The following is a 27,461-nucleotide window of genomic DNA, read 5'->3' on the forward strand; positions in this document are numbered from 1 at the left end:
AACAGTGGATCCAAGATTCCAAAGACTATTAAGGAAAGGAAATGCTAGAATTTAAGCCCTAGGAGCACCATGCAAGGTGAAGGTGGACAGACCAAGTCCCGGGCCAGCACCATTAGGCAGGATGGGGTACAGAAAACGTAGTGAATCAGAGTCAGACAGATGTGGTTTTGGACTAAACTCTACTTCCTGCTAGCTGCTGGCCTAGGGGAATTGTGTTTGTCCTCTTTTAACAACATACTGTATGATGCCAACTTCTGGAAAAAGCTAAATTATGAAGACAGTAAAAAGATCAGTGGTTGCCAGAGGCTTGTCGGGGGAAGAAGCGGGAGGGATGAATAAGTAGAGCACGGGGATTTTTAGGGCAGTGAAACTACTCTTAACGATACCGTAAGGGGGGTACACGTCATTATACGGTTGTCGAAAACCACAGAATGTCCAACACAGAGAGTAAACCTTTATATTAACTACAGAATTTAGCTAATAATAATGTGTCCACATTGGCTCATCAGTCATAGCAAATGCACCACAACAATTCAAGATGTTAAAAATAGGGGAAACTGGGTCGGAGGAGGGAGTATGTGGGAACTCTCTGTACTTTCAATTTTTTGGTAAATCTAAAACTGCATGTAGACTATATATAATATTTACATAGAAATATATACAGGTGTAAAGCCCCTGTAGAGAGTACCCATTTAATAATAGTTATTAAGCAGATCAAGGAAATGAAACCACTCCATTTTCTAAAGTGTTTCAAGGCAGTATTTGGGTAGGTGAAGCATGTGGACTCTAGGGTCAGAGAGCACGGCTTCACATCCTGGCTGTGCAACGTCTAAGCCACGTACACTTAGGCAGATGACTTCAGCGTTCTCCGGCGCTACTTGCCTCGTTTCTAAGAACTGGGTTATGGCAGCTGTGACAAAAAAAGTGACAGTAACTCTCGTAAAACATTGAGCCCATACCTGGCACATAGCGGATGCCCAGAGAACCTTGCTGTTAACTCCGACGCTAGATGGATTCGTGGGGTCACACGAAATGCAAAGATGGGAACATTTCTTCTTCCATAGTAAAGAGGTGTTCTCACAACAGACACTTTCGCAGGAAAAGGCTGCGGGGACTGAGTGGTAAGACCTCACTGTCCTGGTTCCCAGGCGGAGGGTAAGGAGCACAGTTGTCACCACATTCTTCGGAGGACCTCTGCTGTTGCCTGGCCAGCTCCTTCCTGTTCTCCTGGAACCAGCACTGTCCCTTGTTCTTGTCCCTCCCAACCTCCCCTACTGGTGTGTCCTCAACAGGAACTGCCATCTCACAAAACCCCACCTCCCTCAGCTTAGAAATTTGGTTGGAGATGGGTCTGATCTAAGCGTTCGGCCACCCCCTGGCTCCAGTGAGGGCCCACGGTGTATGGGTAGATGATAAATAAACCGAGGTCACCTCAGAAGCCTTCCCAGATCCTTTGGGAGCTGGAGGGAAGAGAATCTCTTTCCTCCCTGTCATGGGGCTGGACAGATATCAGCCAGGTGCTACCAGCAGCCGCCGCTGCAGCCGTGTGGAGTTGGCCAGCTGGAGAGAATGAAGAGGACACGCAGAGAAATCAAAGCGGAGGGGTGAGGCGAGTCTTAATCAGGTCCCCGTTTGGCGCTCTTGAGGCCACCTATCTGGACCTGTGAGCCACAGGGATGCCCTTTTTCGCCACAGCCAATTGTCTTGGGTTTCTGTCACTTGTATCCCAGAGTCCTGATTCGTACAGCTTTTCTATCTTAGGAGCTTCCTACCCTGGGAAGGGATGGGAAGAATTATAAATACCATGGGAAGCATGGTATTTACTGCCCATATTTCATACCATGGGAAGCATACCATGACAAAGCATTGCACCTCCAGAAGAGACAGCGACTGACATCCTGGTGCCCAGTAGGAACGAAAAGTGCAGCCCTTGGGCTTAGAGGATTTGGCTGTTGGTTTGTTGATAGAGAATGAAATCAGATCTCTGCCAGATTTTCAGGAGACCTTTGAAACCAGCTGTATGCGTGGCTGTGTCATGGTAGAAAGTACTTTCTTTCCACCACAAAACCAGTGTGTGTGTCCTCGGCAGCAGGGAGACGCCGTGTAGTCCTTGAGGCCACAGGACCAAAGGGAGAGCTCTTCCCCACAGAAGACTGGTGCCTCCGTTTGGTGACTCAGCAATCTGCTGCTCTCGAGGTGTTTTTGACAATGTCTGTCCTCCCTCTTGGCCCGTGTGCCCAGTGAGGAAGGTGGCAAAGCCTTCGAGATTCTCCTCGGCCTCCTGTCTCTAACCCTGCAGTTCCGTAGCTGCGCTGCCAACCCCAGCGGCACTGGCTCTGCACGGACAGGAGCGCCGAGGCCCCGCTTCGGAAGGCTGCTGTTCCCACCGTGAGCAGAGGGGCGAGTGGGGAAAGCAGGACTGCTCGCGCCAGCTAGACGTGCATCCCGTGTGAAAGGAGGGGATCGACGGTGCAAGGTCCCTCCGAGCTCGTCCTCTTCCCTCTGTCCTACTGTCCCTCGCTCCCCCGTCTTGTTGGAAGAAATGAAATCGAAGAAAGTGTCACCAGCCCTGGTGCCCAGGTTTCTGATTCTCTTCCGTTTCCCTCAACCAGGAAAGGCCCGCCTGTGGATCTCGGGGTTCTGTATGGCACCCAGAGACAGCTCACTGGACAGATCATCATCCGTGGGGCTTGGCTAATTTCTGCAGGGACTCAATTTGCCAAAAGCCATCCCCTTCTTTGGATTTCTAGAAAGGTGTGCCACTTGGGTGATATGCCAGCTTCAGCCAAACCTAGACACGGTAGTGGTTGCCTCTGGAAATGCTCATTACAGATAAGGCTTTCTCACTGTATTAGGATAAAAAAGGTGTGAGATCTCAGCTCACCCTAACACCCCAGAAGTTTCTACTTGGTTAAGCAAAAGTGTAACCTTCATGCAAAGATATCTCAGACCTCTAAACATTCTGTCAATATCCCTAGACACCCTCTCCTGCCTTGAGCTGCCGGAACCTCACTCACAGTCTTGGGATTAGGTCCCTGTGTTTGCATCTTTTTTTTTTTTTAATTTATTTATTTTTGGCTGCGTTGGGTCTTTGTTGCTGCGTGCGGGCTTTCTCTAGTTGTGGCGAGCGGGGGCTACTCTTCATTGTGGTGCGTGGGCTTCTCATTGCGGTGGCTTCTCTTGTTGCGGAGCGTGGGCTCTAGGCGCGTGGGCTTCAGTAGTTGTGGCGCACGGGCTTAGTTGCTCCGTGGCATGTGGGAGCTTCCTGGACCAGGGCTCAAAGCCATGTCCCCTGCATTGGCAGGCGGATTCTTTTTTTTCTTTTTTTTTTTTTTTTAAATTAATAGATTTTTTTTACTTTTTTTTTTTTTTAAGTATTTATTTATTTATTTATGGCTGTGTTGGGTCTTCGTTTCTGTGCGAGGGCTTTCTCTAGTTGTGGCAAGCGGGGACCACTCTTCATCGCAGTGCGCGGGCCTCTCACTATCGCGGCCTCTCTTGTTGCGGAGCACAGGCTCCAGACGCGCAGGCTCAGTAGTTGTGGCTCACGGGCCTAGTTGCTCCGCGGCGTGTGGGATCTTCCCAGACCAGGGCTCGAACCCGTGTCCCCTGCATTGGCAGGCAGATTCTTAACCACTGCGCCACCAGGGAAGTCCCTGTTTGCATCTTGCACTGAACTTTCCTGCTAGGAGAGTGGGCTGTCAAGGCAACGAGCACCGTGCAGTGACCAAGAACACAGATGGTAGAGACAGAGCCATCTCCGGGACTCTCAGCAGGTAATCAAGCTCTCTGGGCCTCAGTTTCCTCATCTAAAAAAAGGGAAATCTAATGAGCTGCTGTAAGAGTCGAGATAAAGCCTGAGAGTCCCCTGTGTAGTGCCTGGCACATAATAGTATGACTCCATAAAGGTTACTGATCGTTATTACTCTAATCATCAATAATTTTCACCTAATGCATGGTCCACTGATACAAGGAAATAGCAGAGGAATGACTTTCTCAGTGCCTCTTTTATTCTTTGACTCCTAAGAGGCTTAGTGGAGAAAAAGGCACAGGAGCAGTAGTATTTACATATGGCTTTTCACTGTGAACTAACAGCACACCCCCAACTTGACAAGCTGATAGGAACTTGCCAACAAGCCCATCTGCAAAAGCTTTGTTACAATCCAGAGCATGGGTAGCTGTCACTCAGACTGAAGGTGTTAACCTGGGGCAGGCTTTCTCACCCGCTCCACTGTTGACGTTTTACGCCAGATAATTCTTTGTTGTAGGGGTTTGGTTGCCCCATGCATTGTAGGGTGATTAGTAGGGTCCCTGGCCTCTGCCTACTAGATGCCAGTCGCACCCTTCCACGAGCAGAAATGTCTCTCGACGTTGCAAATGGCTTCTGGAAGGCTAAAGTTGCCCCCCTTTGAGAGCCACTGGCCTAGACGAGCATCTGATTGTCTTGCACTGGATGTTGAATACTGTCTCTTGCGTGAAGAGAGAACGCACCATCCCAACAGGTAGGGCTGGAGTCAGCTGGTCAGCACCAGTTCAACCGAACCATTTCTTATAGTTCATCACCTCTTCTCATTGATCGGTGCCTGGGGCATCTTGGTTGTTAAATATGCTTAATATAGTTCCTACATCGTGCTGAGCCTTAGGTGGAGGTTTCTTTAAAGAAGTAAAGATGAAAACAGATCTTAGCTGTTCATGTAGCGAAGGCAAAGTTCATTCAAAGAGCATCATGGTGGCTGAAAGTAGTCCCTTGGTAGTTATTCTACCTCAGAGGCTTCCAGCAATGCCCCTATATAGACTTCTCACTCACTGTTACCTTCTCCCCCATCTTTCGCAATCATAGTGCAGAATGGCATTTTAGACGGCTTGACATTAATGATGACCACAAGCTACTTACCTACTTCTGGACTTTTGAAGAGCAGGTTTTAAGAGGAGAACCATCTCCTTCACTGCCTCTGTAAATAGAAATACACCACTTCTGATGATGTATCCTTAGGCTCTGGATTGATGCACGCATACCATGTTTCTCTAGAGGATGGTTTCGGACCTGGGGTCCCAGAGTGCTTGCAGTGGGGATGGCCACCTGTTATTAAAATGAAAGCCATCCAGAAGTGCTGCCACTGGCATCTGATCTGTGTCCAGAGGAGTCCTCCAGTACGGGATGAGGGGAGGGAAACCAGCAGCTAACTGGAGTACCAATGAATTCAGGAACAAGGGAAAGATGAGGGATAAATTAGGTTGTGTTACTCCCTAAAATGAGCCCTGTTGCCAAGTAGAATCACACAGCCGCCATAAGCAACAACACAACTGTTGCAATGTTGTTAAAACCTTTGGAATAACGGGCCACCCCTGGTGAGCCTCCTCAAAAAGACCAGTTGCGATAGAGGCATGGTTTTTGGCCAGAGCGCTGGGCCAAGGCTCTGAACATGAGCAAGCAATTCCGTGTAGTTTATCGCCTAGATCCTGAATGATCTTATCAGTCTCTAAAAACAAAGCTCCGAGAGTACGTTAAAGGCAGTGCAGAAACAGAGCTGCTACAGTCCCCCACGTGCCCGTGTCCACCACCAAGCCTTCCACCTGCAGCCCCTGGCCCTCTCACAGTCCAGGCTACAGCCAGCCCCTCACAGGCACCTCTGGGTCTGCCCACCTGGGACATTCTCCCCCTCACTTCACTTACCTAACACCCTGTTTACTACCTGCGGGGCTGTAAGGGTGTTAATTAACTTCTCTGTGCCTCAATTTCATGTTCTCTGAGATGGACAAAATAAGCGTTCTAACTGCAGCAGTTGTGGTGAAGAGTCAACAAGATAACACACGTGAAGGGCTTAGCACAGGGCCTGGCACATAGCGAGCACATGGTAAATACCAGCCATTGTGATAAGAATTGTCACTCATCCTTCACATTTTAGCTTCCTCCAGTAAACCTCTCCTGATGCTCTCACTCAGGTCACGTGCCCTGTTATGGGTTCACATAGCACATGGTATGTGATACACATGTTATCTTCAGGGACTGCCCAAAAAGTCTTCAAGAAGACACCTCCCAGATTCTTCATGTAGACCACAAACAAGACCAGCCATGAATAAATCCCCAAATCCCTGGGCACAGTTATTGATACAGTGGTAGGCATGGCCCAAAAAGAGCTCTTTGGATAATTGAGGGAGTTGCTATGGAGACTGGGAGAAAGAGGAGCTCTCTTTTTATGAGATCTCATGTACTAAGGTTGACATTTTGCTGGAGTCAACAGGGGCTAAGCCGTCTTTGCCAGTAAGAAAGCCTGCCTGAGAGTGAAGATGATGCAGAAGAAAGCAAAGGTCAGAGAGAGACAGAGGCAGAGAAATGAGGATGATGGGGACAGAGAGACTAGATTGCACTGTTGAAACCCTGGATCAAGCCAAGCCTGAAGACAGCTATACCCAGGGCTATTATTAAGTCGTTTTACTTAAACTGCCTTGAGTTTGGTTTCTCTCCCTTGTTATTCAGAGTCTTGATTAACACACCTTACTTCCCCATTCATTAACACATATCACATTTCATCCTAATTAATTGTTTAATTGTCTGTCTTCCCCCCAACTAGGCTGAAACTCCATAAAGGCAAAGCCCCGTTCTGCCTGTGCACCGCTGTTTGCTAAGCAGAGTGCCTGCGCAGAAGAGGCATTCACACATTAGTTAAATGATGAATAACCGGAGGGGATTCCAGATGAGAAGCAGAGATTCTACATGAAGCAGTGATGGGAAGGATAAAGCCCCACTATCTTTTCTCAGCTCCTCCCCAACTGGCTACAGATTGGAAATCTTATTACCCTCAAAGACAGCTCCCCGTTTCATTGTCTCCCATCCTCCTCATTTCTCAGAGACAGATGCTATGAGATCATTGCAGTCTTTTGGAGATCCAGGTTCCCAATCCCATAATATAAGGCTCTATTCAGGAGAGGAGAGATATGAATACTTCCAAGGAAGTACTCTTGGGCACATCATATTAGTTAATTATCATCATCTCATCAAACCATCACCTTATTGAATACTCCCAAAGATAAATCTTTGTGTTCTTATTAACCATTTCCCTAAAATAGTAGGAGACCGAGGATAATCTGTCCCTGACTTCTTCCTTGGAGATTCGTGTTTCCACAAGTCACAGCCAACCATAGTTTTAAATGGTCAAAAACAGAAACAACGACTTCTCTGTGTTAGCCAAGAATCACTCAATTGCAAGTAATCCATACCTGACTCAAACAACTCTAGGAAACTTTTAAATTTATTGTTACATAACTGCAAAGTTTAGGATTTGCCAGATGTACGTATGTCTGGAGTTAGGTTTTCAAAATATATCTCAGTCTCTCTATCTCAGTTTTCCTGATGGCTGTATTCTTTGCCAAATCTCTCCATTGGTAAAAGCAGTGGTTTTTGAAGTGCAGCGAAGAAGGAAACCCTTTCCAGCATCCCTTTCATTCCTACAAAAGGACCACGATAAGCTCTGCTTGGGTCACATGCCCAAGCTTACATACCTCTCCCTGATTCCTGCAGAGTGGTGTTCTCTTGTGGGCTAGCCTGGGTCACATACCCACCTCTGTGGGGCAGGGGGACAGTGCAGACAGGAGGTTGATTGGCAGTTCCACTAGTATCACAGAAATAGAGGAAGAGGTAGTCCCCACAGGGAAGGAATGTGAGGAGACAAGAAAGAAACTGATGTCCACTCTCTATTTCCACTCCCCTGCTCGTTCAGATGTCCCCTAGCCCATCCTAGAGGCATCTGGACCACGTGTTCTTCGTGTGTTACCACCATCCAGCTCCAGCGACCACTCCAGGCACATCTGCCCTGTCTCCGAGGCACATATGCCTTTGAAATAGTGATTTCATTTCCTTTGGATAAATACCCAGAAGTGAAATTACTGGATCATATGGTAGCTCTATTTTTAATTTCTTGAGGAACCTCCATGCCATTTTCCTTAGTGGCTATACCAATTTACATTCCCACCAACAGTGCACAAGAGTTTCTTTTCTTTGATAATAGCCATTCTGTGTCATTGCTTGCTCTTCTCTTGTAGACAGCATATAATTGGATTTTTAAAAACTTCATTCTCCCAATTTCTACTTCTTAATTGGAATGTTTAGTCCATTTACATTTAACATAATCACTAGTAGTTTAGGGCTTTTGTATGTCGTTTAAAATTTTCTTTATGTCATGTCTTTTTCCCTTTATTTCTTCATTACTGCCTTCTTTTGTGTTAGATAAAATTTCCTAGCCTACCACTTTAATTATCTATTGTTTCTTTACTATATATTTTTGAGATTTTTTTATTGGGTGCCCTGGCAATTAAAATGAAATCGTAACTTAGAACAATCTAGTTTGGATTAATAGCAATTTAAGTAGTCTACTAAACTTCTGCTTCTTTATGTTCCGTTCCCTCCCTTTTCTTTATACTTTTGTTGTCATACAAATTACATCTTTACACACTGTAAGCCCAACAAGATAGTTTTATAATTGTTGCTTTGTACAGTTGTCTTTAAATCCAAAAGAAGAAAAAAACTACAAATGAAGACACATTCATACTATCTTTGTAAAACCCATGTATTGACCTTCTCTGGTGTTCTTCATTGTTCATTTGGATTTTAGTTACTGCCCCATCAGTTCAGCCTGGAGGACTCCGTTTAGTATTTCTTGTAGGTCAGGTCTGATAGTGATGAAGCCTCTCATTTTTTTGTCTCCTTCATTTTTGAAGGACAGATTTCCTAGATGTAGGATCTTAGTTGACAGTGTTTTCCTTCTAATACTTTGAATATGTCATCCCACTGCCTGCTGGCAACCGTGGTTTTTAATGAGAAGTTAGTTGTTAACCTCATTGAGATCCCTTGTGCAGGATGAGTTTGCTTTCCTCTTCCTGCTTTCATCAGTCTCTCCTTTTCTTTGGCTTTTTAGCAGTTTGATGATGATGTATTTGGTATAGATCTCTTTAAAATTATCTACTTGGAGTTCATTGAGCTTCCTTGGTGAGCAGATTGTTTTTCATCACTTAGGAAGTTTTTGGCCATTGTTTCTTCAAATATTCTTTTTTCTCCTCTCTTTTCTTTCTTTCTTGAACTCCCCTTATGTGTATGCTGGATGGTGTCCCACAGGTTTCTGAGACTCTGTTTATTATTCTTCATTCTTTTTGTTCTTCAGACTGGATAATCTCAATTAGTCTATTGGTTGTTTTGTCTGCCTGTTCAAATCTTCTGTTGAGCCCCTCTAGTGAAGTTTCCTTTGCAGTTTTTATACTTTTCGACTCCAGAATTTTCATTAAAAAAATAATTTATATCTCTTTATTGACATTTTATTTTGTGAGATGTCATTCTCATACTTTAATTCTTTCAACATGGTTTCCTACATGATTGATGACTTTAGGTCTTTGTCTAGTAAATCTAACATGTGCCCTTTCTCATGCACAGTTTCTTTTGTGTGCTTTTTCTCTTGTGAAAAGATATTCTTCCTGGGTTGGTTTGTTTGTTTTTTCATGTCTTGTGATTTTTTTGCTGAAAACTGTACATTCTAGATAAATAATGTGACCACCCTAGAAATAAGATTCTCTCCTTCCCAAGGTTTTTTGTTGTTGTTCTTGCTCTTTTCTGTTTACTTGTTCAGTGACTTTACTAGACAAATTTTATAAAGTCTGTATTCTTTGTCATATATAGCCACTGAAATCTCTACTACTTAGCTTAGTGTTCAGCGAATGATTGCACTAAGATTTCCTTATATGTCTTGAACCAATAAGTCTCTCATCCTTTCTCTAGGGCTTCTGTGTGTGTGTTGGGGCATGCTTGCCAAGTTCCCACAGGTAGCTTACAACTCTGCATTAGCCCACACTTCTTGCTTGTGCAGACCCTCAAGGTCAGCCAGAATTGAGAGCTTAGGGTCTTCTCAGTTGTTTCTTAAGCATAGACACAGCTCTAGGTATGCACACAGCCCTGTGTGTGTGTTTGTGGTCTTCTAGATTCCCAGGAATATATAGAAACTTTTGAAAGCACCCTATGGATATCACGTGTCCAGTGTTTCCTTTTAAGTTTTTTTTCATAGCCTTTTGTTAGCCTCAACTTGTAACGCTTCCTTAAGCAACTGCAATGTTAAACAATTAATGCTGATTGTTTTGACAAACACCCTGTCAGTTGGGCTGTTCTCACAGAGGGAGTTCTAAGTCACATCAAAGAAAGAGATGCCCTGAAAATGGAACTTTTCAGCAGGCTGTCAGACAGGTCAAATAGTGACAGTTCTTTGGGAATGGCCCTTTTGGGAGCTCTGCACTCATTCTGCCCCCTCTAGCGGCTGCTAGGCTGCTAGTTCTCAGACATATTCTTTTTGATTTTCAAGGTTACTGAAAGGGAAAGCATCATCTCTGCAAAGCTTGGCAGTGTCTCTTGATTGATGAATGTTACTAGACTAAAATTAGGACTTCTGTCTATCAAAGACACCACTAGGAAAATGAAAATGGAAGCCAAAGAGTGGAAGATGGTATTTGTAATACAGATGACTGACAAAGAATTGTCACAAATCTGTAAGATTAAAGAGCAGGTTAGACACAACTGAATTTTTTTTTTAAATTGTGAACAGAAGGAATTATTTGGAACACCATCTAAAAAGACAGAGATGCAAAATATAAAACTATACCAAAAATAAGGAAGTAAGAGTAATAAGTCCTAGCATATAAAAAGAGACAATTTTCAAACACATATGACGAGGATATTTTCAGAAATATTGCTAAGATTTAAATTCTAAAATATCAGAATCCAAATGAACTTCAAGTAGGGAAAAAAGTCCACAACTAGAAACAACATAAAGAAACTATAGGACATGAAAGACAAAAGATCTTAAAAGCATCCAAGAAAAAAAGCCAGATTACCTACGAAGAAATGGCAATGAGTAAAATTTTATTTTTCAGTGACCGTGATATCAGAGTCAGTGAATTATTTTCAATGTGCTCAGAGACACTGAAGAGTTACCCACAGTTCTCTACCCACTGACACCATCTTTAAGAACAAAGGTTAAATAAAAACATTTTCTGACTTAGAATAACTAAGAATGTTTTTCTCTAAAAGACACTCATTAAAGGAAATACTAAATATATGTGGAAAAAAATACCTCAGGTGGAATGTCTGAGGGACAAGAAGAAATTGTGAGCAAAGATATTGCTAAATATAGATACAGATGGTATTATAAAGTAAATAAAGTAGTGTCTAATTTAGGGGTAGGGATAATAGAGTAGAACTAAAATACTGAACAACTGGATGTGTGGTCAGATTTGAGTGGTGCTTCGTGATTAAGAGAAGAGATGCTAAATCCAGATTTCTTTGGTTTGAATTCTGACTTTGGTGCTAATTATCTGGTGGTACCTATTGCCTTGCTTTAGGCAAGTTAAATTAGTTAATATATGTGAACCACTTAGAACAGTGCTTGGTACATGGCAAGTGCTTTATAAGTGTGAGCTATGATTCTCAATAAAGCATTCTCAGGTCCTTGTGTTGCCAGGTGAAATACAGAATCATGGTGAGAGACTTTATCAAACTTCTTTTGACAGCAGTGATTGAGAAAATAAAAATACTATTAGCAAGTTCATTTTCATTGACTCATAAACTTTCTACCGCACTAACTTAAACTACATAGACTTTTCAAAAATCTATTTATTGATCTACATGATAATTCCAAGAAGTAAAAACCCGACAGGTTGTGGCAGACACTGCTAGCTGCCTTCGTGATGTTCAGCCTGCCTTTCTTACACACAGAACACTGGTTTCCTGTAGAGTGTGAATGTGTCCAGCTAAGACACTGACTCTCCCAGATGTCTTTACAATTATATGGCCATAGGACCTAGTTCAGATCGTTGAGATTTAAGTGAAAGTCATTGGGTTGGATTTCTGGAAAGGCCATGTCATGCTTTATGCCTTTAAAGCTAATGTGCCTTGAACCAGTATGTTTCCATCCTTTGGCTCTGTGTGTGTGCTACTCATGCCTTCAAAGCTCCCGTAAGAAGTTGACAACTCTGCCTTAGCTCTTACTTATTTGTACAGAGCCTGAAGGTCAGCCAGAAGTGAAAACTTACAGCCTTCTCAGGTTTTCCTGGGCATGTGCACAACCCTTGGCATGAACACAGCCCTGCACATGCATGTGGCCTTTTAGATTCCCAGGAACGTACAGGAGATTTCAAATGTCCCTTGTGAACTTTATTCCAAATAATCTATTTATTCAGAGAGAATTCACTAAAAATTTCTGGGAATTTAAAAGTGGACTTTGACAGATTGTTTCCTAAAATCGGCCAAGAAGAACAATAAAGTGGAATTTTCTATGTCATCAAAATGACAGTAGTTATAATAGGGTGGCATTATTCAGAAATATATAGCATGATGGGGAAAAAAGTCCAGAAATAGACACAACACACACACACACACACACACACACACACACGCACGCACACACTTTGCATATGATATAGGTTGCACTTTAAATTAGTAGGGAAAGGATGAATTATTCCATAAATAGGTTGGAATGATTGGCAGTTCATTTAGGAGAATAATAGATCTTTATGTCATTCCTTACACAGGAATAAATTCCAAATGGTTTAAAGATATAGATAGATAGATAGATCGATAAATGTGTTAATAATCTTAACCTGAGGAAGGATTTTTTTTTAGGACAAAGGAAAATGAGAAAACAAAGGCAAATCTTGACAAATTTGACTATAGAAGAGTTAAATACGTCCTCTTAGTGAAAGTCCCCACAAATAAAAGTAAAGGCAAACAACAGGCTGATCGACAGTTCTTATCAAATATGTAACAGAAAAAGAAAATTAAAGCTAAATAACAGGATCCTGTTTTTAACCAATTAAATTGGCAAAAGAGAAAAAGCTTTTAGGTGGTTGATCATATACCGTGTTAATGTGGATGTGAAGACACAGTCATACTCACCTTCACTGTTAGTAAGAGTACAAAGTGGTAGAGCTGTTTTGGGAGAGGCAATTTGGCAGGTTCTAACAAAATTTTAGATGTGCGTCACTCAAATACAGTATTTTCACTTCCAGGAATCTGTACTGCAGAATATTCACACACTCCCAAAGGGGTGTTTGCGTGAGGCTATTCACTGCCATACTGTTTGTGACAGAACTAGGAACCTGAATGCCCTTCACTCCTCTGTGTGTATGTGGGGGGGGTGTGTGTGTATGTATGGGGGGTGTGTGTGTGTATATGTGTGTGGGGAGTGTTGGTGTATGTGTGTGGGGGGTGTGTGGGGGTGGGTGTGTGTATATGTGTGTGGGGTGTGTGTGTATGTGTGGGGGGTGTGTGTGTATGTGTGTGTCGGTGGTGTGTGTGTGTGTGTGTTTGTGTCAAAAGAGGGAAGGGGGTTACAGAGAGAAAAAGAGTCTATAGTAAAGATTCAAATTACTTCACAATTATTTTGGATGGTGAACTTCTTTCTTTAACTGTTTTTGGTGACCCAGAGTGATGACAGGACAGCTTGGCTTTGTGGGTAAATATACCACAAGAGGGACTTTAATGTTTCATAACATATGCTTCTGTATTGTTTACATTTTTCAAGTGATTTTTTAAAATAACAGAAAAGAAAAAGAAAAATGCAAGCTACGGAGCTGTGTACTATGCTCCAGCCAGGGTTGAGGAACTCCACAGAAATAGCTACGTGTTTGTTTATATGTCACAGACGTCTGATAAAGCTGCACACCCACCTGTTAACAGCTGAGTGAAGGGGAGGCAGGGAGAGGGCGGACGGGGGGCTTTGACGTTCAGTACACTTCCGTTCTGTCTGATGTTTTTACAAGTTTGTTTTCTGCTCTTGGAATTTAAAAAAAATGAACAAATAAATAAAACATGTCAATAAAGGGAAGGGGAAAGAAAGCCAGTTGCTTTCCAGCAGAAGGAAAGAAGAAGGAAGGAAGGAAGGAAGAGGAGGTGTTTTCAAGACTGGGGAAGCGCGAGGAGACAGGAGTGACTCAGAGGCGGAGAGGACGTGGGTCAGGGATGCTGTGACGTCCCGAGGGGGGCGGGGAGGGGACGCGCCACATGCATGGTGTACACCTCCCTGCAGTGGGGGAGAGACGCAGGGGACCGGCAGGGAGAAGAAACAGAGATTTTGAGCTTGGCCGTCTGTGTGAAGGGAGACAAAAGGAGGGGTCCAGCCAGAAGAGCATGGACCAAAGCGCATCCTGAATAAATACCAGAGGGAATGGCCGTGTTCTCATTTTCAGACGTGTGCTCCTCAACTTTATCATCGAGTGTATTTCTGTGAAAACCAAAACAGTTTTCTTCAGTTAGAAACATGTCCTTCAAACCATGGCCATAGGCCACCTGTGCCTTAGCTAAGGTGATTCATAATGAAGGATCCTTCAAAGCAATTGGCTGTCTTATCTCTGTCATCTTGTATTTCTGCAGCAGGACTTGGGAGTTAGCTTTCACCATAGAAGGGAGTGAATAGTATCTGAGAAGGGAAAAATGTATATGTGACAGATTCACGTGGGATAATAATACAATTTTAATTTAAGGAAGACCGACCTGAGAAAATGCACAGGAAGCATGCTGTTTGTGTAAAATATCCCTAAAACCCGGGCAGAATCTCTAGTCTTTGTGGGTATGATGCATAAAGAAATCTTCAGGGTGCAGGCTGAGTTAAAACCAGCTAAACTGGGATGAATTTGTGTTGCGGGAGAGAAACATAATATACAAGGGACTTAAGAACCACCAAAGCTCTTGCTGAAGGAAACACCTATGGTATCTCTTGTTGTGTTTTGCTTCTTATTCCCTTTGAGTAAGGATAAAATAACTGTATTTTTTGCTCTTCAAAAATCTCCTCCGCTTGTTGTTTCTCTGGTGCGATTGGACAGCATATTCTGATCCAGGGAAAGAGGAAGGCAGTGGGGCCACTCCTTCCCCTCCCACTGCACAGGGGAAGGGCTTTTGAAAGCATGCAACGCGAGGCTGTAAAACTCACTAAGCTACATATATCAGTAGTTTCTGGAAAGTGTGTGAGTGACGGTAGCTTCTCATGTAGCTGGCTTTTTTCCGAAGCCACGCACCTCGGGGGGTCATTCTGTTCTCAAAGCTTGTCATGTGTCCAACCGCAAACAGGCCTAACTTGATTCTCAAAGAAAAGTGGACAATTTGAGGTTTTAAAATAGGGAAAGCTAAAAAATAAAACCCATGAGAAGAAGTCTGTGAAATGCCATTAAATAGACCTGTATGTTAGTGCCCACCAAGCACCAAGTATTTGAGATGCAGTCCTATAACCACCAAATATAATGGTCTTGATAAGAATGAGATCGTATTGCCAGAAATGTTAGGGTCATAGCAGATCATCTTTCCTCTTAAAAGGTGAACTTTCGTGAAGAATTTTGCGTCTAACGGATGGCATGGATCTGAGAACTGTCCTACCAAAAGGTCATCACAGTTCGCTCTGGGGCTTTGACACGTCCTCTGTCTCTCGAGGCCGTGGGAATTGCTAACATCCAGTCCGGCTTCCAAACACTGAACTTCCAGGATGACCTTGATGTTGTTCGGGAACCGAGGGTAGCAAATTAACACAACGTAATGTTATTCAGCAGAGTTGCAGGAGTTAAAACAAGCAGAACTGGCAAAGATTCAGATGAAGAAGCGTTCCTGTGTCGCTGGTAGGTGTGTGAGTTGCTCCGGCTTGTTTTGGCAAGCAGTCTGGCGATGCTCATGCCTTGATTAACTCATCTCTCCCCAGCAGTGAAGAAGCAAGGCTCCAAAGGGGGCAGAGGCAGAAAGCCATTTTCTCTCCTCTCCTTTATGGTTTCTTCCTTGTCCCCAGCTAAAGTCTCCAGCAGCAGCTTACATAACCTTTTCTGTTGCTTTTAGATTAAAAAAAAAAAAAAAGCCTCTGGTCACTCCTATTCACAACATTGAAAGTGTCCAGCCCTGTGTAAAAGTCAGAACTCTGGATTTTACGTCAGTCTTTTCCCTGGGCCTGGCCTGGTGGCGGCTTCTCGGCTGCTTCCCTGCACGGCTCCGCGCCTGCAACCTGGCCCAGGTTTCTCACCCCGCCAGGCTTGGAGGCCGGGAAGGACAGGTAAGGGGTAGGATTCATGAGCATTGAGCTCACGGCCAAAAACACTGTAACTCATGCCTGAACAAAGCTTCCCTGATACGTGTGTTTTCATTGTAGGGCACACGCAGCCCTCCTGTGCTTAGGATACTAGACAGCACTTCATGCTATGCTTGGGGGCGATTTTAAACAGCAAAATCATCAACAGAAGCACAAAAACACGAAAAGTGTGTCACTGAGTAGACGGTGAAGAGGATAGTGTGTACGATATGAGAGCTGACGTTTCACCGAGTGTCACCTCGTCCATCCTCAGCTGTGAAGGTGCATGTCAGTGACAGGTATTTTGCCACTCTGCTCGTGACTGTGAATAACTGCAAAAGCCCCACAAGCACTGATTTTATGGTTACAAGTAAATTTTAGCAAGTGAGCAAATTTGCAAGTACAAGTACAGAATCGTGAACAGTGATTCTAGTTCCATTATAAACGAATTCTTCTCAGATCATGCTCTTCCAAAATGTCATCAGTTTCTTATTGGGAATCTGATTTCATAGGAGCATATGCCAGAAATCTTCTGCAAATATCATACTGAATGATGAAAAATTAGAAGCATTATTATTAAAGGAGCAAGAAAAGGCTCCTGTCCCATTCATTGTGCTGCAGATCTTTAGTCAAAGTGATAAGAAAAACAAATAAGATATGAATACTGGGAAGGAAAGACAAAAATGTCCTTGAATTAGGGTGATGTGATTATTCATCCATAAAATCCAAGAGAATAAATTAAGACCTAGTTAACCAATAAGAGTGCATCAGGGTGGACAGGTATAAAATCAACATATGAAAAGTAATAGCTTCCCTATATGCCAACCAGAAGCAATTAGAAAATATAATTGAGAATACTAATTCCATTCATAACACCAACAAAATCTCTAAAATTCCTAGGAACCAACCCAACAAGAGAAATGTAACACTTATGAGGACAAAAAAATAAAACTTATTAAAGGACAAAAAAGAACCTGAAAAAATGGAGAATTAACCATATTCCTAGTTCAGATAAGTCAACATTTTAAAAATGTCTGTTGTTCCCAAATTAAACTGTAAATTTGTTGCAATACCAGTCAAAACTCCTTTCCCCAACCCAAATCTTACAACCCATGTCAAATGTTTTCAAAAACTCATTTGAAATTTTTGAGAGTACGCACCAGACCAGCAAAGCCTACTTTGAAATAGGAGACCAATGAGGGTATCAAAGGACAGTATAAGTCATAGTAATTTTAAAAATGTAACTTTAAAGGGAAGGAATAAACAGATCAATAGAACATAATATATAGAGTCCACAAACAGACCTATGTATATATAGGAATTTAGTAAATAACAAAGGTTATACTCTGGACCAGTAAGTAAAAAATTTAATAAATGATGTTGGAAAATAAATGATGCAAAAAGGTCTTTGCAACATATAATAAAAGACAAGGGATGAATAGACAGAATATACAAGTAATTCTTACAAACCAGTAATACAAAGTGCAAAAGAAAAGTGGGCAAAGAACGTGAAAAGACATTTCAGAGGAAATCATACAAATGACCAGCAACTAAATGAAAAGATCCTCAATTTCAATAGCAATCAGAGAAATGCAGATTAAACAGGATTGAGACATCATTTCCAGCCATCAGTTTGGCAAAATGGAAGAGACTGATAATAGCAAGTGTTGATGAAGAAGTGGAGAAATGATATTTTCCTGCATTAAAGGTGGTTCAGCTCTTTTGGAGAGCAACATGGCAGCGTGAATTAAAATGTTAAATATACATACTTGGTGAGCCAAAAATGCCTTTCTAGGTATCTAATATAGAGACATACTCTCACATATGCTCAAAGAGATATTGATGGTAACAGTGAAAAATTGGAAACCAACTTAAGTGTTTATTAAAAGCAGAATGGTTAAATAATCTATCATACTTTGACGCTGTGGATCATTGTAGCAATTTTTAAGGAAACCTAAATCAATATATACCAGCATTTAAATATCTCAGACATATATTGTCAAGTGAAAAAAGCATGTTGCCGAAAATACATGCAGTGCTATGTAATATATGTTAAATAAAAAATCTGCACCAACTGTTCATTTCTATCTTTATCTACATAGGTATGTATGTAAACACATAGAAAAATGTCTGTAGGGACACATGGCAAATTAATAAGCAGATGCTACCTCTAGAGAAGTGAATGGAATCAAAAGTGGTCATCAAAGAGACTCTTGCTTTGTTTTTTAATTTTTAAAAATTTCGTTTGTGGTAAAAAAAAAAACCCCACATAACATAAAGTTCAGCATCTTAGTCATTTTCAAGTATACAGGTCATTAGTGTTAAGTATATTCACATTGTTGGGTAACAGATCACCAGAACTTTTTTATCTTGCAAAACTGAAACTCTGCACCCATTAAACAAATGCCCGTTTCCCTCTGCACTCCGTCCTGGTAACCACCATTCTGCCTTCTATCTCTATGAATTTGAGTACTTTGGATACTTCATATATGAGGAGTCATACAGTATTTGTCTTTTTGTGACTGGCTTATTTCACCTAGCATGTCTTCAATGTTCATTTATATTGTAGCAAGTGTCAGATTTTCTTTCCTCTTTAAGGCTGAATAATATTCCATTCTATATATAGACCACATTTTATTTATTCATTCATCTGTAGATGGACACTTGGGTTGCTTCCACCATTTGGCTATTGTAAATAGTGCTGCTGTGAACATGGGTGTACAAATATCTCTTCAAGACCCTGCTTTCCTTTCTTGTGGGTGTATACCCAGAAGTGGGATTGCTGAATCATAATGGTAGTTCTGTTTTTAACTTTTTGAGCAACCGCCATACTTTTCTTGCCAATAATACTTTATTATCTAAGTATTTCACAACAAGAATATACTTATGTATTCTTCATGTAATTAAGGGTAAAGGAATAAATTAGTCTAGATAAGTGTAGTTCAGAGGACACCATGCACAAGTAAATGGTGGTTTTGGTGAAACTAAGAATGGGCAAATGTGGTGGTCTCTGCCTTACCAAAACGCCTGTGAACTGAAAGTGTTGAAAATTATGGGTCTAGCATTTAATTAGCACGCCTGATAGTTTTATTGTTCTCAAATATCCGCTAGCCTTGCCTAGGGGAGGCTTATACGTCCCCACCCTACAGGTAACCCTCGCGGCCATCTGACTTGCTTTGGCCAATGAAACGTGAGCAGAGGTGCCGAGAGCCAAAGTGAGGTTTTCTGTGTCCTCTTCCCGTCTGCTGTGACAACCAGCACCATCCCAGCCCAGGTTGTAAAAGCAGTCGGGGTCCCAAAGGGAGGTCGTGTGCAGCAGAGCTTCAGCCAAACTTTGATGCAAGTCAAGCACAAGTGAGAAGTACATCTTGGGGGTTGAAAATGACTGGATTGATTTATTTATTTATTATTGAAGTATAGTTAATTTACAATGTTTTGTTAGTTTCTGGTGTATAGCAAAGTGATTCAGTTATATATATATAAAACTGAATATATATATATATTTTTTATATTCTTTTCCAGTATGGTTTATTACAGGATGTTGAGTTAGTTCCCTGTGCTATACAGTAAGACCTTGTTGTTTATCCATCCTATATATAATAGTTTGCATCTGCTAATCCCAAACTCCCAATACATCCCTCCCCCAACCTCCTCCCCCTTGGCAACAAGTCTGTTCTCTATGTCTGTGAGTCTGTTTCTGTTTCGTAGATAGGTTCATTTGTGTCATATTTTACATTCCACATATAAGTGATATCATATGATATTTGTCTTTGTCTGGCTTACTTCACTTATTATGGTAACCTCTGGGTTTATCCATGTTGCTGCAAATGGCATTATTTCATTTTTTATGGCTGAATAGTACTCCATTGTGTATATATGTGTATATATATATACATATTTGTGTGTGTATATATACATATTGTGTGTGTATATATATATATACATATATATATATATAATCTATCACATCTTCTTTTTCCATTTATCTGTCAAAGGACATTAGGTTGCTTCCATGTCTTGGCTATTGTGAATAGTGTTGCTGTGAACATTGGGGTGCACGTATCTTTCTGAATTAGAGTTTTCCCCCAGTAATGCCCAAGGGTGGGATTCCTGGATCATATGGCAACTCTGTTTTTAGTTTTTTGAGAAACCTCCAGCACTGTTTTCCATCGGCTGGATTTATTTTTGATATCACAGGACAACATGGTCTGTCTGCCTCATGCAAGACGTTTATCTAACACCCCTTGTCTGCACGAGGACTGTGGACTCCTAGTGGGAACAGGAATCTGTAAATCAAGGCCTCTTCTGAAGACACGTATACACCGCTGCAAAGCCAGGGAAAAGGCCAGCGCCATCCGTCCATATCGTATTTCAGGGCAGGGGCAATGCAGCCCAGGATGTTGCACCTCAGGGACCATCCAGAGCCCCGTAAGCCTGCAAGGGACGGAAGGCTTAGCTCCATCACTCCCTGGAGTCTAGCTACAATTTAGACCAGCTTTAGATGCAGTAGGAATAAACTAAAGAGGGCGCATCCGCTTTCTCCCATCAAAAACCCTATTATGTTAAACAGAGGAGTAATACCCCATCTCATGAATTATCTTCCAAAGTACAGCCTTGAGAAAATTTTCCAGAGTGTGAGCTGTGAGCTACTGGCTCGGGGATCCATCGACCCATTCCCTTTGGAGCAGTGGCAAGCGTGGCACGTGGCAGCTGCTTCCAGACTGTCCTCTGTCAGCTGAGAAAGGACAGTTAGCTTCATTCTGCTGAAATATCTAACACATTTCTGCTTTGCTTGCAGAGCTGTTCCTCATCAGCACTCGTCCAATTCAAGGGGAGGGTGAAACCGGCCCTGGGTTTAACCTCACTCCATGGAAATGACTAAAAATGTCCCTTTGTATTTGTTAGTTGTCTTTTTTTTTTTTTTTAAACCAGAGAAGTTTTGACAGAAGATTATGCAAGAAAAGTATTTTAGACAAGCTATGGCAAAAGAAAACCAAGTCATTACAAGAATTAATCATCACTGGCCAAAAAAGAGCCTGATGTTAACTTCATTAGGAGTTTAAAGCAGCTATTAAATGAAGGGCATTGGATCCTTCTAGCTACTTTTCTCATTTCCTGGCTTATCTCCAGCTGGTTTGAAATACTAACACAATTGCTGAGAAATTCATGGCAAATCCAAACACAGAACAGATCCGCAGGACTTCAGGGTTTCTGGGATTCTTTGGAACAGTTGTTTCAAGTAAGCGTCAATCCTCAACTCTGAGTAAAAATGTCCTAAGAGTATGGTTTCACTGTCTCTAAGAAGATACACAATGTCAAGATGAGGCCTATGAAGTGCACATTTTCTCTTGAACTTGCTACGTGTAATGTTGAGAGTTCCCCCGAAGTGTACTGGTTAATTAGCATTTTCTTAATTAGCATCTTTCAATCTTCTATATGAGACAAAAAGCATCCTGGATAAAGCATGGTACACCGCGGGCTAGGAGTGTGGAATTCTAGGTCTGACTTCACCAGTGACTAACAGGATCTTGGGCAAGTCCTAGCTTCTCCGACCTCATTTTTTTCTGTTTATAAAATAATTCTGGCTCATCTATATTATCTGATTTGTTAGGACAAATTTCATGACCACATCAGCATGAAATCTGGATGAGGCTGATACTGAGAATGGATCAGACACACTTAATCAAGATGGTGAAAGAGGAGGCTGGAACCAGGACAGAAAACCCATTCCCACCCCAGCCAAGGGTTTCCCCATGTGCAGGGTTTGGTGGGGAGGTCAGGGAGAGAGGCTGACAGCCAAGGCATTTTGAAAACATAGCTTTTATTTGAAATTCACGGTATATTTGGTTAAATTTAACTTTTAGTAAGTTACGTAACGTATTATGATCTATGTAATTATATATCATATATTACGATTTTGGATGGATAGATAGATAACGTTTTAGTTCTTAATGGATTTTTTGGTCTTTTTAATTTTCTGAGTTAGAAGAACTCTCTGAATGGTGTTAAAGAGAGAGATATGAACCAGATGGGTCTAATTCTGATATTTTGAGCAATGCACCATTTCTAGTCTTTATCCTGCTGTATGGTGGATGGATGGGGCAGACCCAGTGAGCACCTCTCTTTAATCGTGGAGCCATAAGAGGGATTATTGTGGTCTGAGGATGCCATCCCTTCACACCTAACCGTTTTCACGTTGACATGTGGAGCTGATGCTGCCAGTTGGCAGGGCACTGGGTACTTTTTAGATACTGTACGTGTCATATTCTCGGTACAATTTTTAAATTGAGGGGAGCTGCAAACCTTATCACCTGGTACTAACATACAGGTAAGTGGACATACTGAGCATTATTTAAATTACATTTCTTTCAGGAAAACACACAGCAACAGCAAAAACTCAAAACAATAATTGATTTTAAAAAAGGGGGAGGGGTTGGAATGATCAGAAATAGAATCTTCACCATTGGGAAAAAGTTCAACTTGTGATTCTTATTTATATCCAATCTTTGTGAGCATCCTTTAGTTTATTTACATAAAATCAACTTGGGCTTCATCAACTCTGCTGAGAAAAGATGAAATCTACCTGTAACCACCAGCAAGCGCTCTGGAGAGGACAGATTCTTAAATTACATCATTAATTTCCAAGATATATGCATCACATTTGTGTTTGCAGAGCATAAAAATGTATTAGAGGAAGCCCAATTTCACGTGCTAATAAAAAAGAACACAGAAGATCTTATTCACTAGCAATCTCTCTTCCTTTTGATTTACAACTTTTAGAGAGCAGCAATGTCATTCAGCTGCAGGGTCACAGGGCCGCCTCCTGGTGGAATTACAGAGTAGAAGTGAGGAGGGAGGGGCATGGGGGGCACTTTTGCTCTATTGACAGTGTTTGATGCCTTAAGCTAGGGGATGAGGACATGGGCATCTTATTATTCTTTATTCCTTTTCTTGGCATATCTTAAATATCGCGATAGTATATTATTTTTAAGAAAGGAAGACCCGATTCTGAGGGCTTTGGGAACTAATTCAGTCATCTTAAGTTACTTAGGTCTGTGTACCCTTCTTGGCTCCGGTGAGAATTATTTTATACAATTAGGGATAGGAATGCTGGAGAAGAAAACTTGAATTGATTAGGGGGACAGCTGTGATCTTAGAGAAGGGAACCATGGCTTGTTAATCTTGCCCTAGACTGTGTGCCCAGAGACTTGTCCAAGACATTCAGAGCGAGGGAGCCGAGGGGCAACAGTCCCCAGCTGCGGGCCTGGAACACCAGCATGTCCCTTGCCGCAGGGACGTGGTGGCCGAGAGGTGGAGCCTGAATGACCCAAGCACGAAAAGGACAAAGCCCAGCAAAGAAGCTGGTTTCAGGACCAAAGCTGACTCCCAAGAGGCTATGTGTACAGATAGGTCACACCTGAGATGAAGTAGTTTCTGTCTGGGCCGTGGGTTGGGTGACTCGCTGCTAAGGGTCAGCATGGATGACACAGGAAGGACGAGGCTGTGGTCCTATGGCACAACCTAGAGACAGGTCCCCTTTTACCCCAGGGGCAGTAGTGGGAGGTGTAAGTGTCAAATCTTGGGGAGCCTGCCTTTCTGTGGCTGCTTTGGGGACAAAACCGCTTCCTCCTCTGACCCCTCGGGAAGGGGAATCTCTTAAAGCGAGACCCATGACCTGGGACAGCAGATCTGTGAACCCAGACTCCACGCAAACAGGGACATCAGAGCCAGGTGTCCTGTCCTCAGACCGTGACGGCCTTCTATCTCTGGGTGCTTCCAGGGTCCTCTTTGGGAGTGCGTTTGCTTTCTCTTCTGTCTTAATGTATCTAAACCAGAATCCCTCGGTGGAGATTTTCTTCTCGCACAACTTCTTTAAACTGGGTATAATAATCCGCACACCGTAAAACTCACCCTCTTCAAGTGGACGGTCTGGTGGCCCTGGCATAGACTGGCTCCTTCAGTTCTTCCTCTGCGGGCTAGTCTCTGTCAAGCCTGTTTGGGGTAGCAGCTTCTTCCTGTGCGTTTCCCCCGGCAGAGAGGAAAGCAGGTCTGCCTTTCGCCGTGGCTGCCTGCGGCCTGTGGTCCTGCGTTGGCTGGGGCTCTGCGTGCCCACCAGCTCCCCGTATGCTGAGAGCACAGGCTCGCGATGTCTGAGGCAGGGAGAGAGCTAACTCATGCACACTCTATCGATTTTTCCCATCGTCTCGGTTCCTTTGACTCCCTCTTTTCCCCTAGAGGAACAGTTAGGAAATAGCCAACAACCCTTGCAGCCAAACTGAGTTTCTGAATTTATTGCATTCCTAAAACAGTGGAAAAGAAATCAAGCATCGGACCTCAGAAGGATCACGTAGAAGCAAATTTTGTTCCCGTTTGATGGTGAAGCAGCCCGGCAATCCGTGCCTTTGGGGATAGGACGTACGCTGAGAAGGATATTCCCTGATGTTAGGAAAATAATAGGCTGGCATGCACGTGCATCTTTCTCCTTGAGACTAATTAGAAAGTTCAGGAAACCTAGTCAAGGAAGGAATATCTGATATTTGCCTGGTTCTCTGCACAAAATAATAATCCAACGGTCAAGAATAACTATGGGTGCACATATTTTCTGAGAATACAATAAACAGAACTCTAAATTTACAAAACATTAAGAAGTGAAGAGTAGTCATTAGCTTTCCAAAACCAGTTGGCGTTTTTATCCTGCTGAAATTTTGTTGTAAGGGATGAGGCTAATAATAAATGGGTCAGAGACTACGGAGCTTTCCATGCTAAAAATTCTGAGATTTACATGTCAGTACCTCAGAATGTAGAGCAAGACAGACCCTCAGAAACTACAGACTATCATGGTTATATGATTACCCAAGATCATGTGCCAGAATGTATTTTAAATTGATGTTGTTGGAAATTTCCCCCATAAAAGCTAATGAAAATGATAGCTCCTGGAGTTCTAATAAAGTTGAGAGGTTAAGAAAGATCCTAAATTAGCTTTACTAGTCTTAGACACTGCTTGTCTACCATGGAACGGTGAAAAACCACCAGCCTCGTGAACCAGGGCAGTAGTGTGAATCCACATCCCCTGGGAGCTTGTTAAAAATACAGAGGCCCAAAAAACAAAAACAACAACAGCAAAAACAATAACAAAAACCAAAATACAGAGGCCCAGGTCCCAGGCTGCAAGCTCAGTCGGTAGATCTAGCTCCCTCGAGCATTCTGAAGCACACCAGTATTTGAGAACCCTAATATCGTGGAAAGAGTTTGAGTTTGAAACCAAGTAGACAGTTGAGATCCAGAGGCCACCATTCCCTGACCTTGAGCAAGCTGCTGCTCTCTCTGAACCTTAGTTCTCTCAACTATTACCAACTTCCTGGGTTGTTGTGAGGATTAAGTTAATGGCCTGTTTATCTCAGTGTTTTGCCACCTAGTGGACGATTAATAAATGTTTCTTCCTGCATGAGTTTGCTAGGACTGCCATAGCAAAATACCACAGACTGGGTGACCTAAACAACAGTCATTTATTTTCTTACAGTTCTGGAGGCTGGGAAGTCCAAGGTCAAGGTGTTAGCAGGGTTTGTTCTCCTGAGGCCTCTCTCCTTGGCTTGCAGACAGCCGTCTTCTTGCCGTGTCCTCTCGTGGCCTCTTCTCTGTGTGAGTGTCCCCGCATCTCTTCCTCTTCTTATAAGGTCATCAGTCCTGTTGGATTAGGGCCCCACCCTTATGCCATCATTTAACCTTAATCAGCTCTGTAAAGCCCTTATCTCCAAATACAGCCACATTGGGGGTTAGAGCTTCAACATGCGAGTTTTGGGGGAGACACAATTCAGTCCATAATACTTCCCTTCACCCTATCTTTTTACCTGTGCTCTTGCCTTTTTCCTTTCCCATCACCGTCAGCAGTAGTTTCTGTTTCAATCATCTGTAACTCAAAAGAATCATTTTACAGTACTTATCTGATGAAAGCACTGGTTGAAGGTGAGGTGAGGATGGGGTGCAGGTATTTTGCTGAAGGCATTGGCGTCATGGGAATCCAGTCCCCAGAGCCCTGGTCCAAGAATATAACAGAGACTCTACGCTTAGCTAAAGGATCTTGTTACTCTCACTAGTTCGATTTCATTTTTTTTTTTTAAGTGACCTAGATGGAGAAGGTGCAGAATCCTCTATGTCTAAATTCTGAGTCCTCACATTTCCAAATTCTGAAGGGCTTTTTTTTCTTCTTCTTCTTAAGATAGATCACAGCAGAGAAAAAGAAAAGTCTTCTCAAATTTCATAAGCGAAAGCTTAACTTTGTGATATATCATTTCCTGACAGAGTGGTTATTTAGCACCTATGTTTAGAGTCCATAATATTCAGTTTCAGATGTGTGAGGCCTCATTCTAAGCAAGCTGCCGCGCCCTTCCCTGCTGCTCAAATGTCTCCTTCATGGTTGCACGCAAAGCTCCACAGAGGCCGGCAGCCCCGTAATAGAGTCTGTGATGTGAATTTCATTCCTTCTGATGTTACACAGCAGACCTGGCCGCCTCAGATCCGTCCCTGATGTAACTGGCAACGCACTGAAATGAGTCAGTCTGTGAATCACTCAAGAAACCTTCGGCGACTGCATTGTTCTCTTATTCATACCACAATGAATTAAATCTTCTGACCTAGGCTATGAATTTTACCTCTTTCCCAATTACGTTCCTTGACTCTACGTTGGTTTTTCTTCCATGAAACTGAAGCAGCCTTCTAAAAATGTATGCATTTATTATGTATCTTCCTCTGCCTGACTTAAAATGTGCCCCTCTGGTTACTCTGAACTGTGATTGAATGGAGAAGCCTGGGAATGGGTATGTATTCATAATAAAGTAATGAACTTTCCCTTTGATGCCTTGGGCGGAGATGAAGGCTCCATTGAGGGGCACTTCTGACGCAATATTGACAGGACCGTCCCGACCACCCCAGTGGGCTGAGGCAGCCCCAAGATCCTCACTCTTTACCCTTCTCGCTTCTTGTTTGTCCCACACTTGGGAAAGGAACAGTATGGTTCAATCCTAAAGTGTCCGAGCCCAAGGAGATCCTAGCATCTCTGAATTCAGCCCCCTCTCTCTTCCTCAGCTGCTGATTAATAACCAAAGTCAAACCACATAGTTTTCCAGTGTCCTCCACCCTGAGGCAAGGTGGGCTTTCCTGGGCCTGGGCCCAGCCATGTGACTTACGTTGGCCGACTGGATGTTGACAGAGTCGGCGCAAGGAGAACCTTAGAAAGTGCTCGTGCGGTGGGGCCAGCTCTCTGGCGCTTCTGCTGTTGCTGGGAGAGGAACGTGTCTGGTAGCTGCGGGTCCAGGAGGAGGGAAGACACGCACATGTGACCAGCTTAGTCTCAGCTAAGCTTTTCCTCTGCAAAGCCTAGAGCGGCGCCCCCAG

General features: G+C 42.8%; 1 long non-coding RNA gene across 3 annotated transcripts in view; it reads left to right on the top strand.

Moving 5' to 3' along the window:
* LOC137752265 (uncharacterized) overlaps positions 1-27,461 on the top strand; it is an 85,084-nt gene that overhangs the window by 1,379 nt on the left and 56,244 nt on the right. The gene's annotated exons all lie outside the window — the stretch shown is intronic.

Source organism: Eschrichtius robustus, chromosome 18 (genome assembly GCF_028021215.1).
Source record: "Eschrichtius robustus isolate mEscRob2 chromosome 18, mEscRob2.pri, whole genome shotgun sequence".
NCBI lineage: Eukaryota > Metazoa > Chordata > Mammalia > Artiodactyla > Eschrichtiidae > Eschrichtius > Eschrichtius robustus.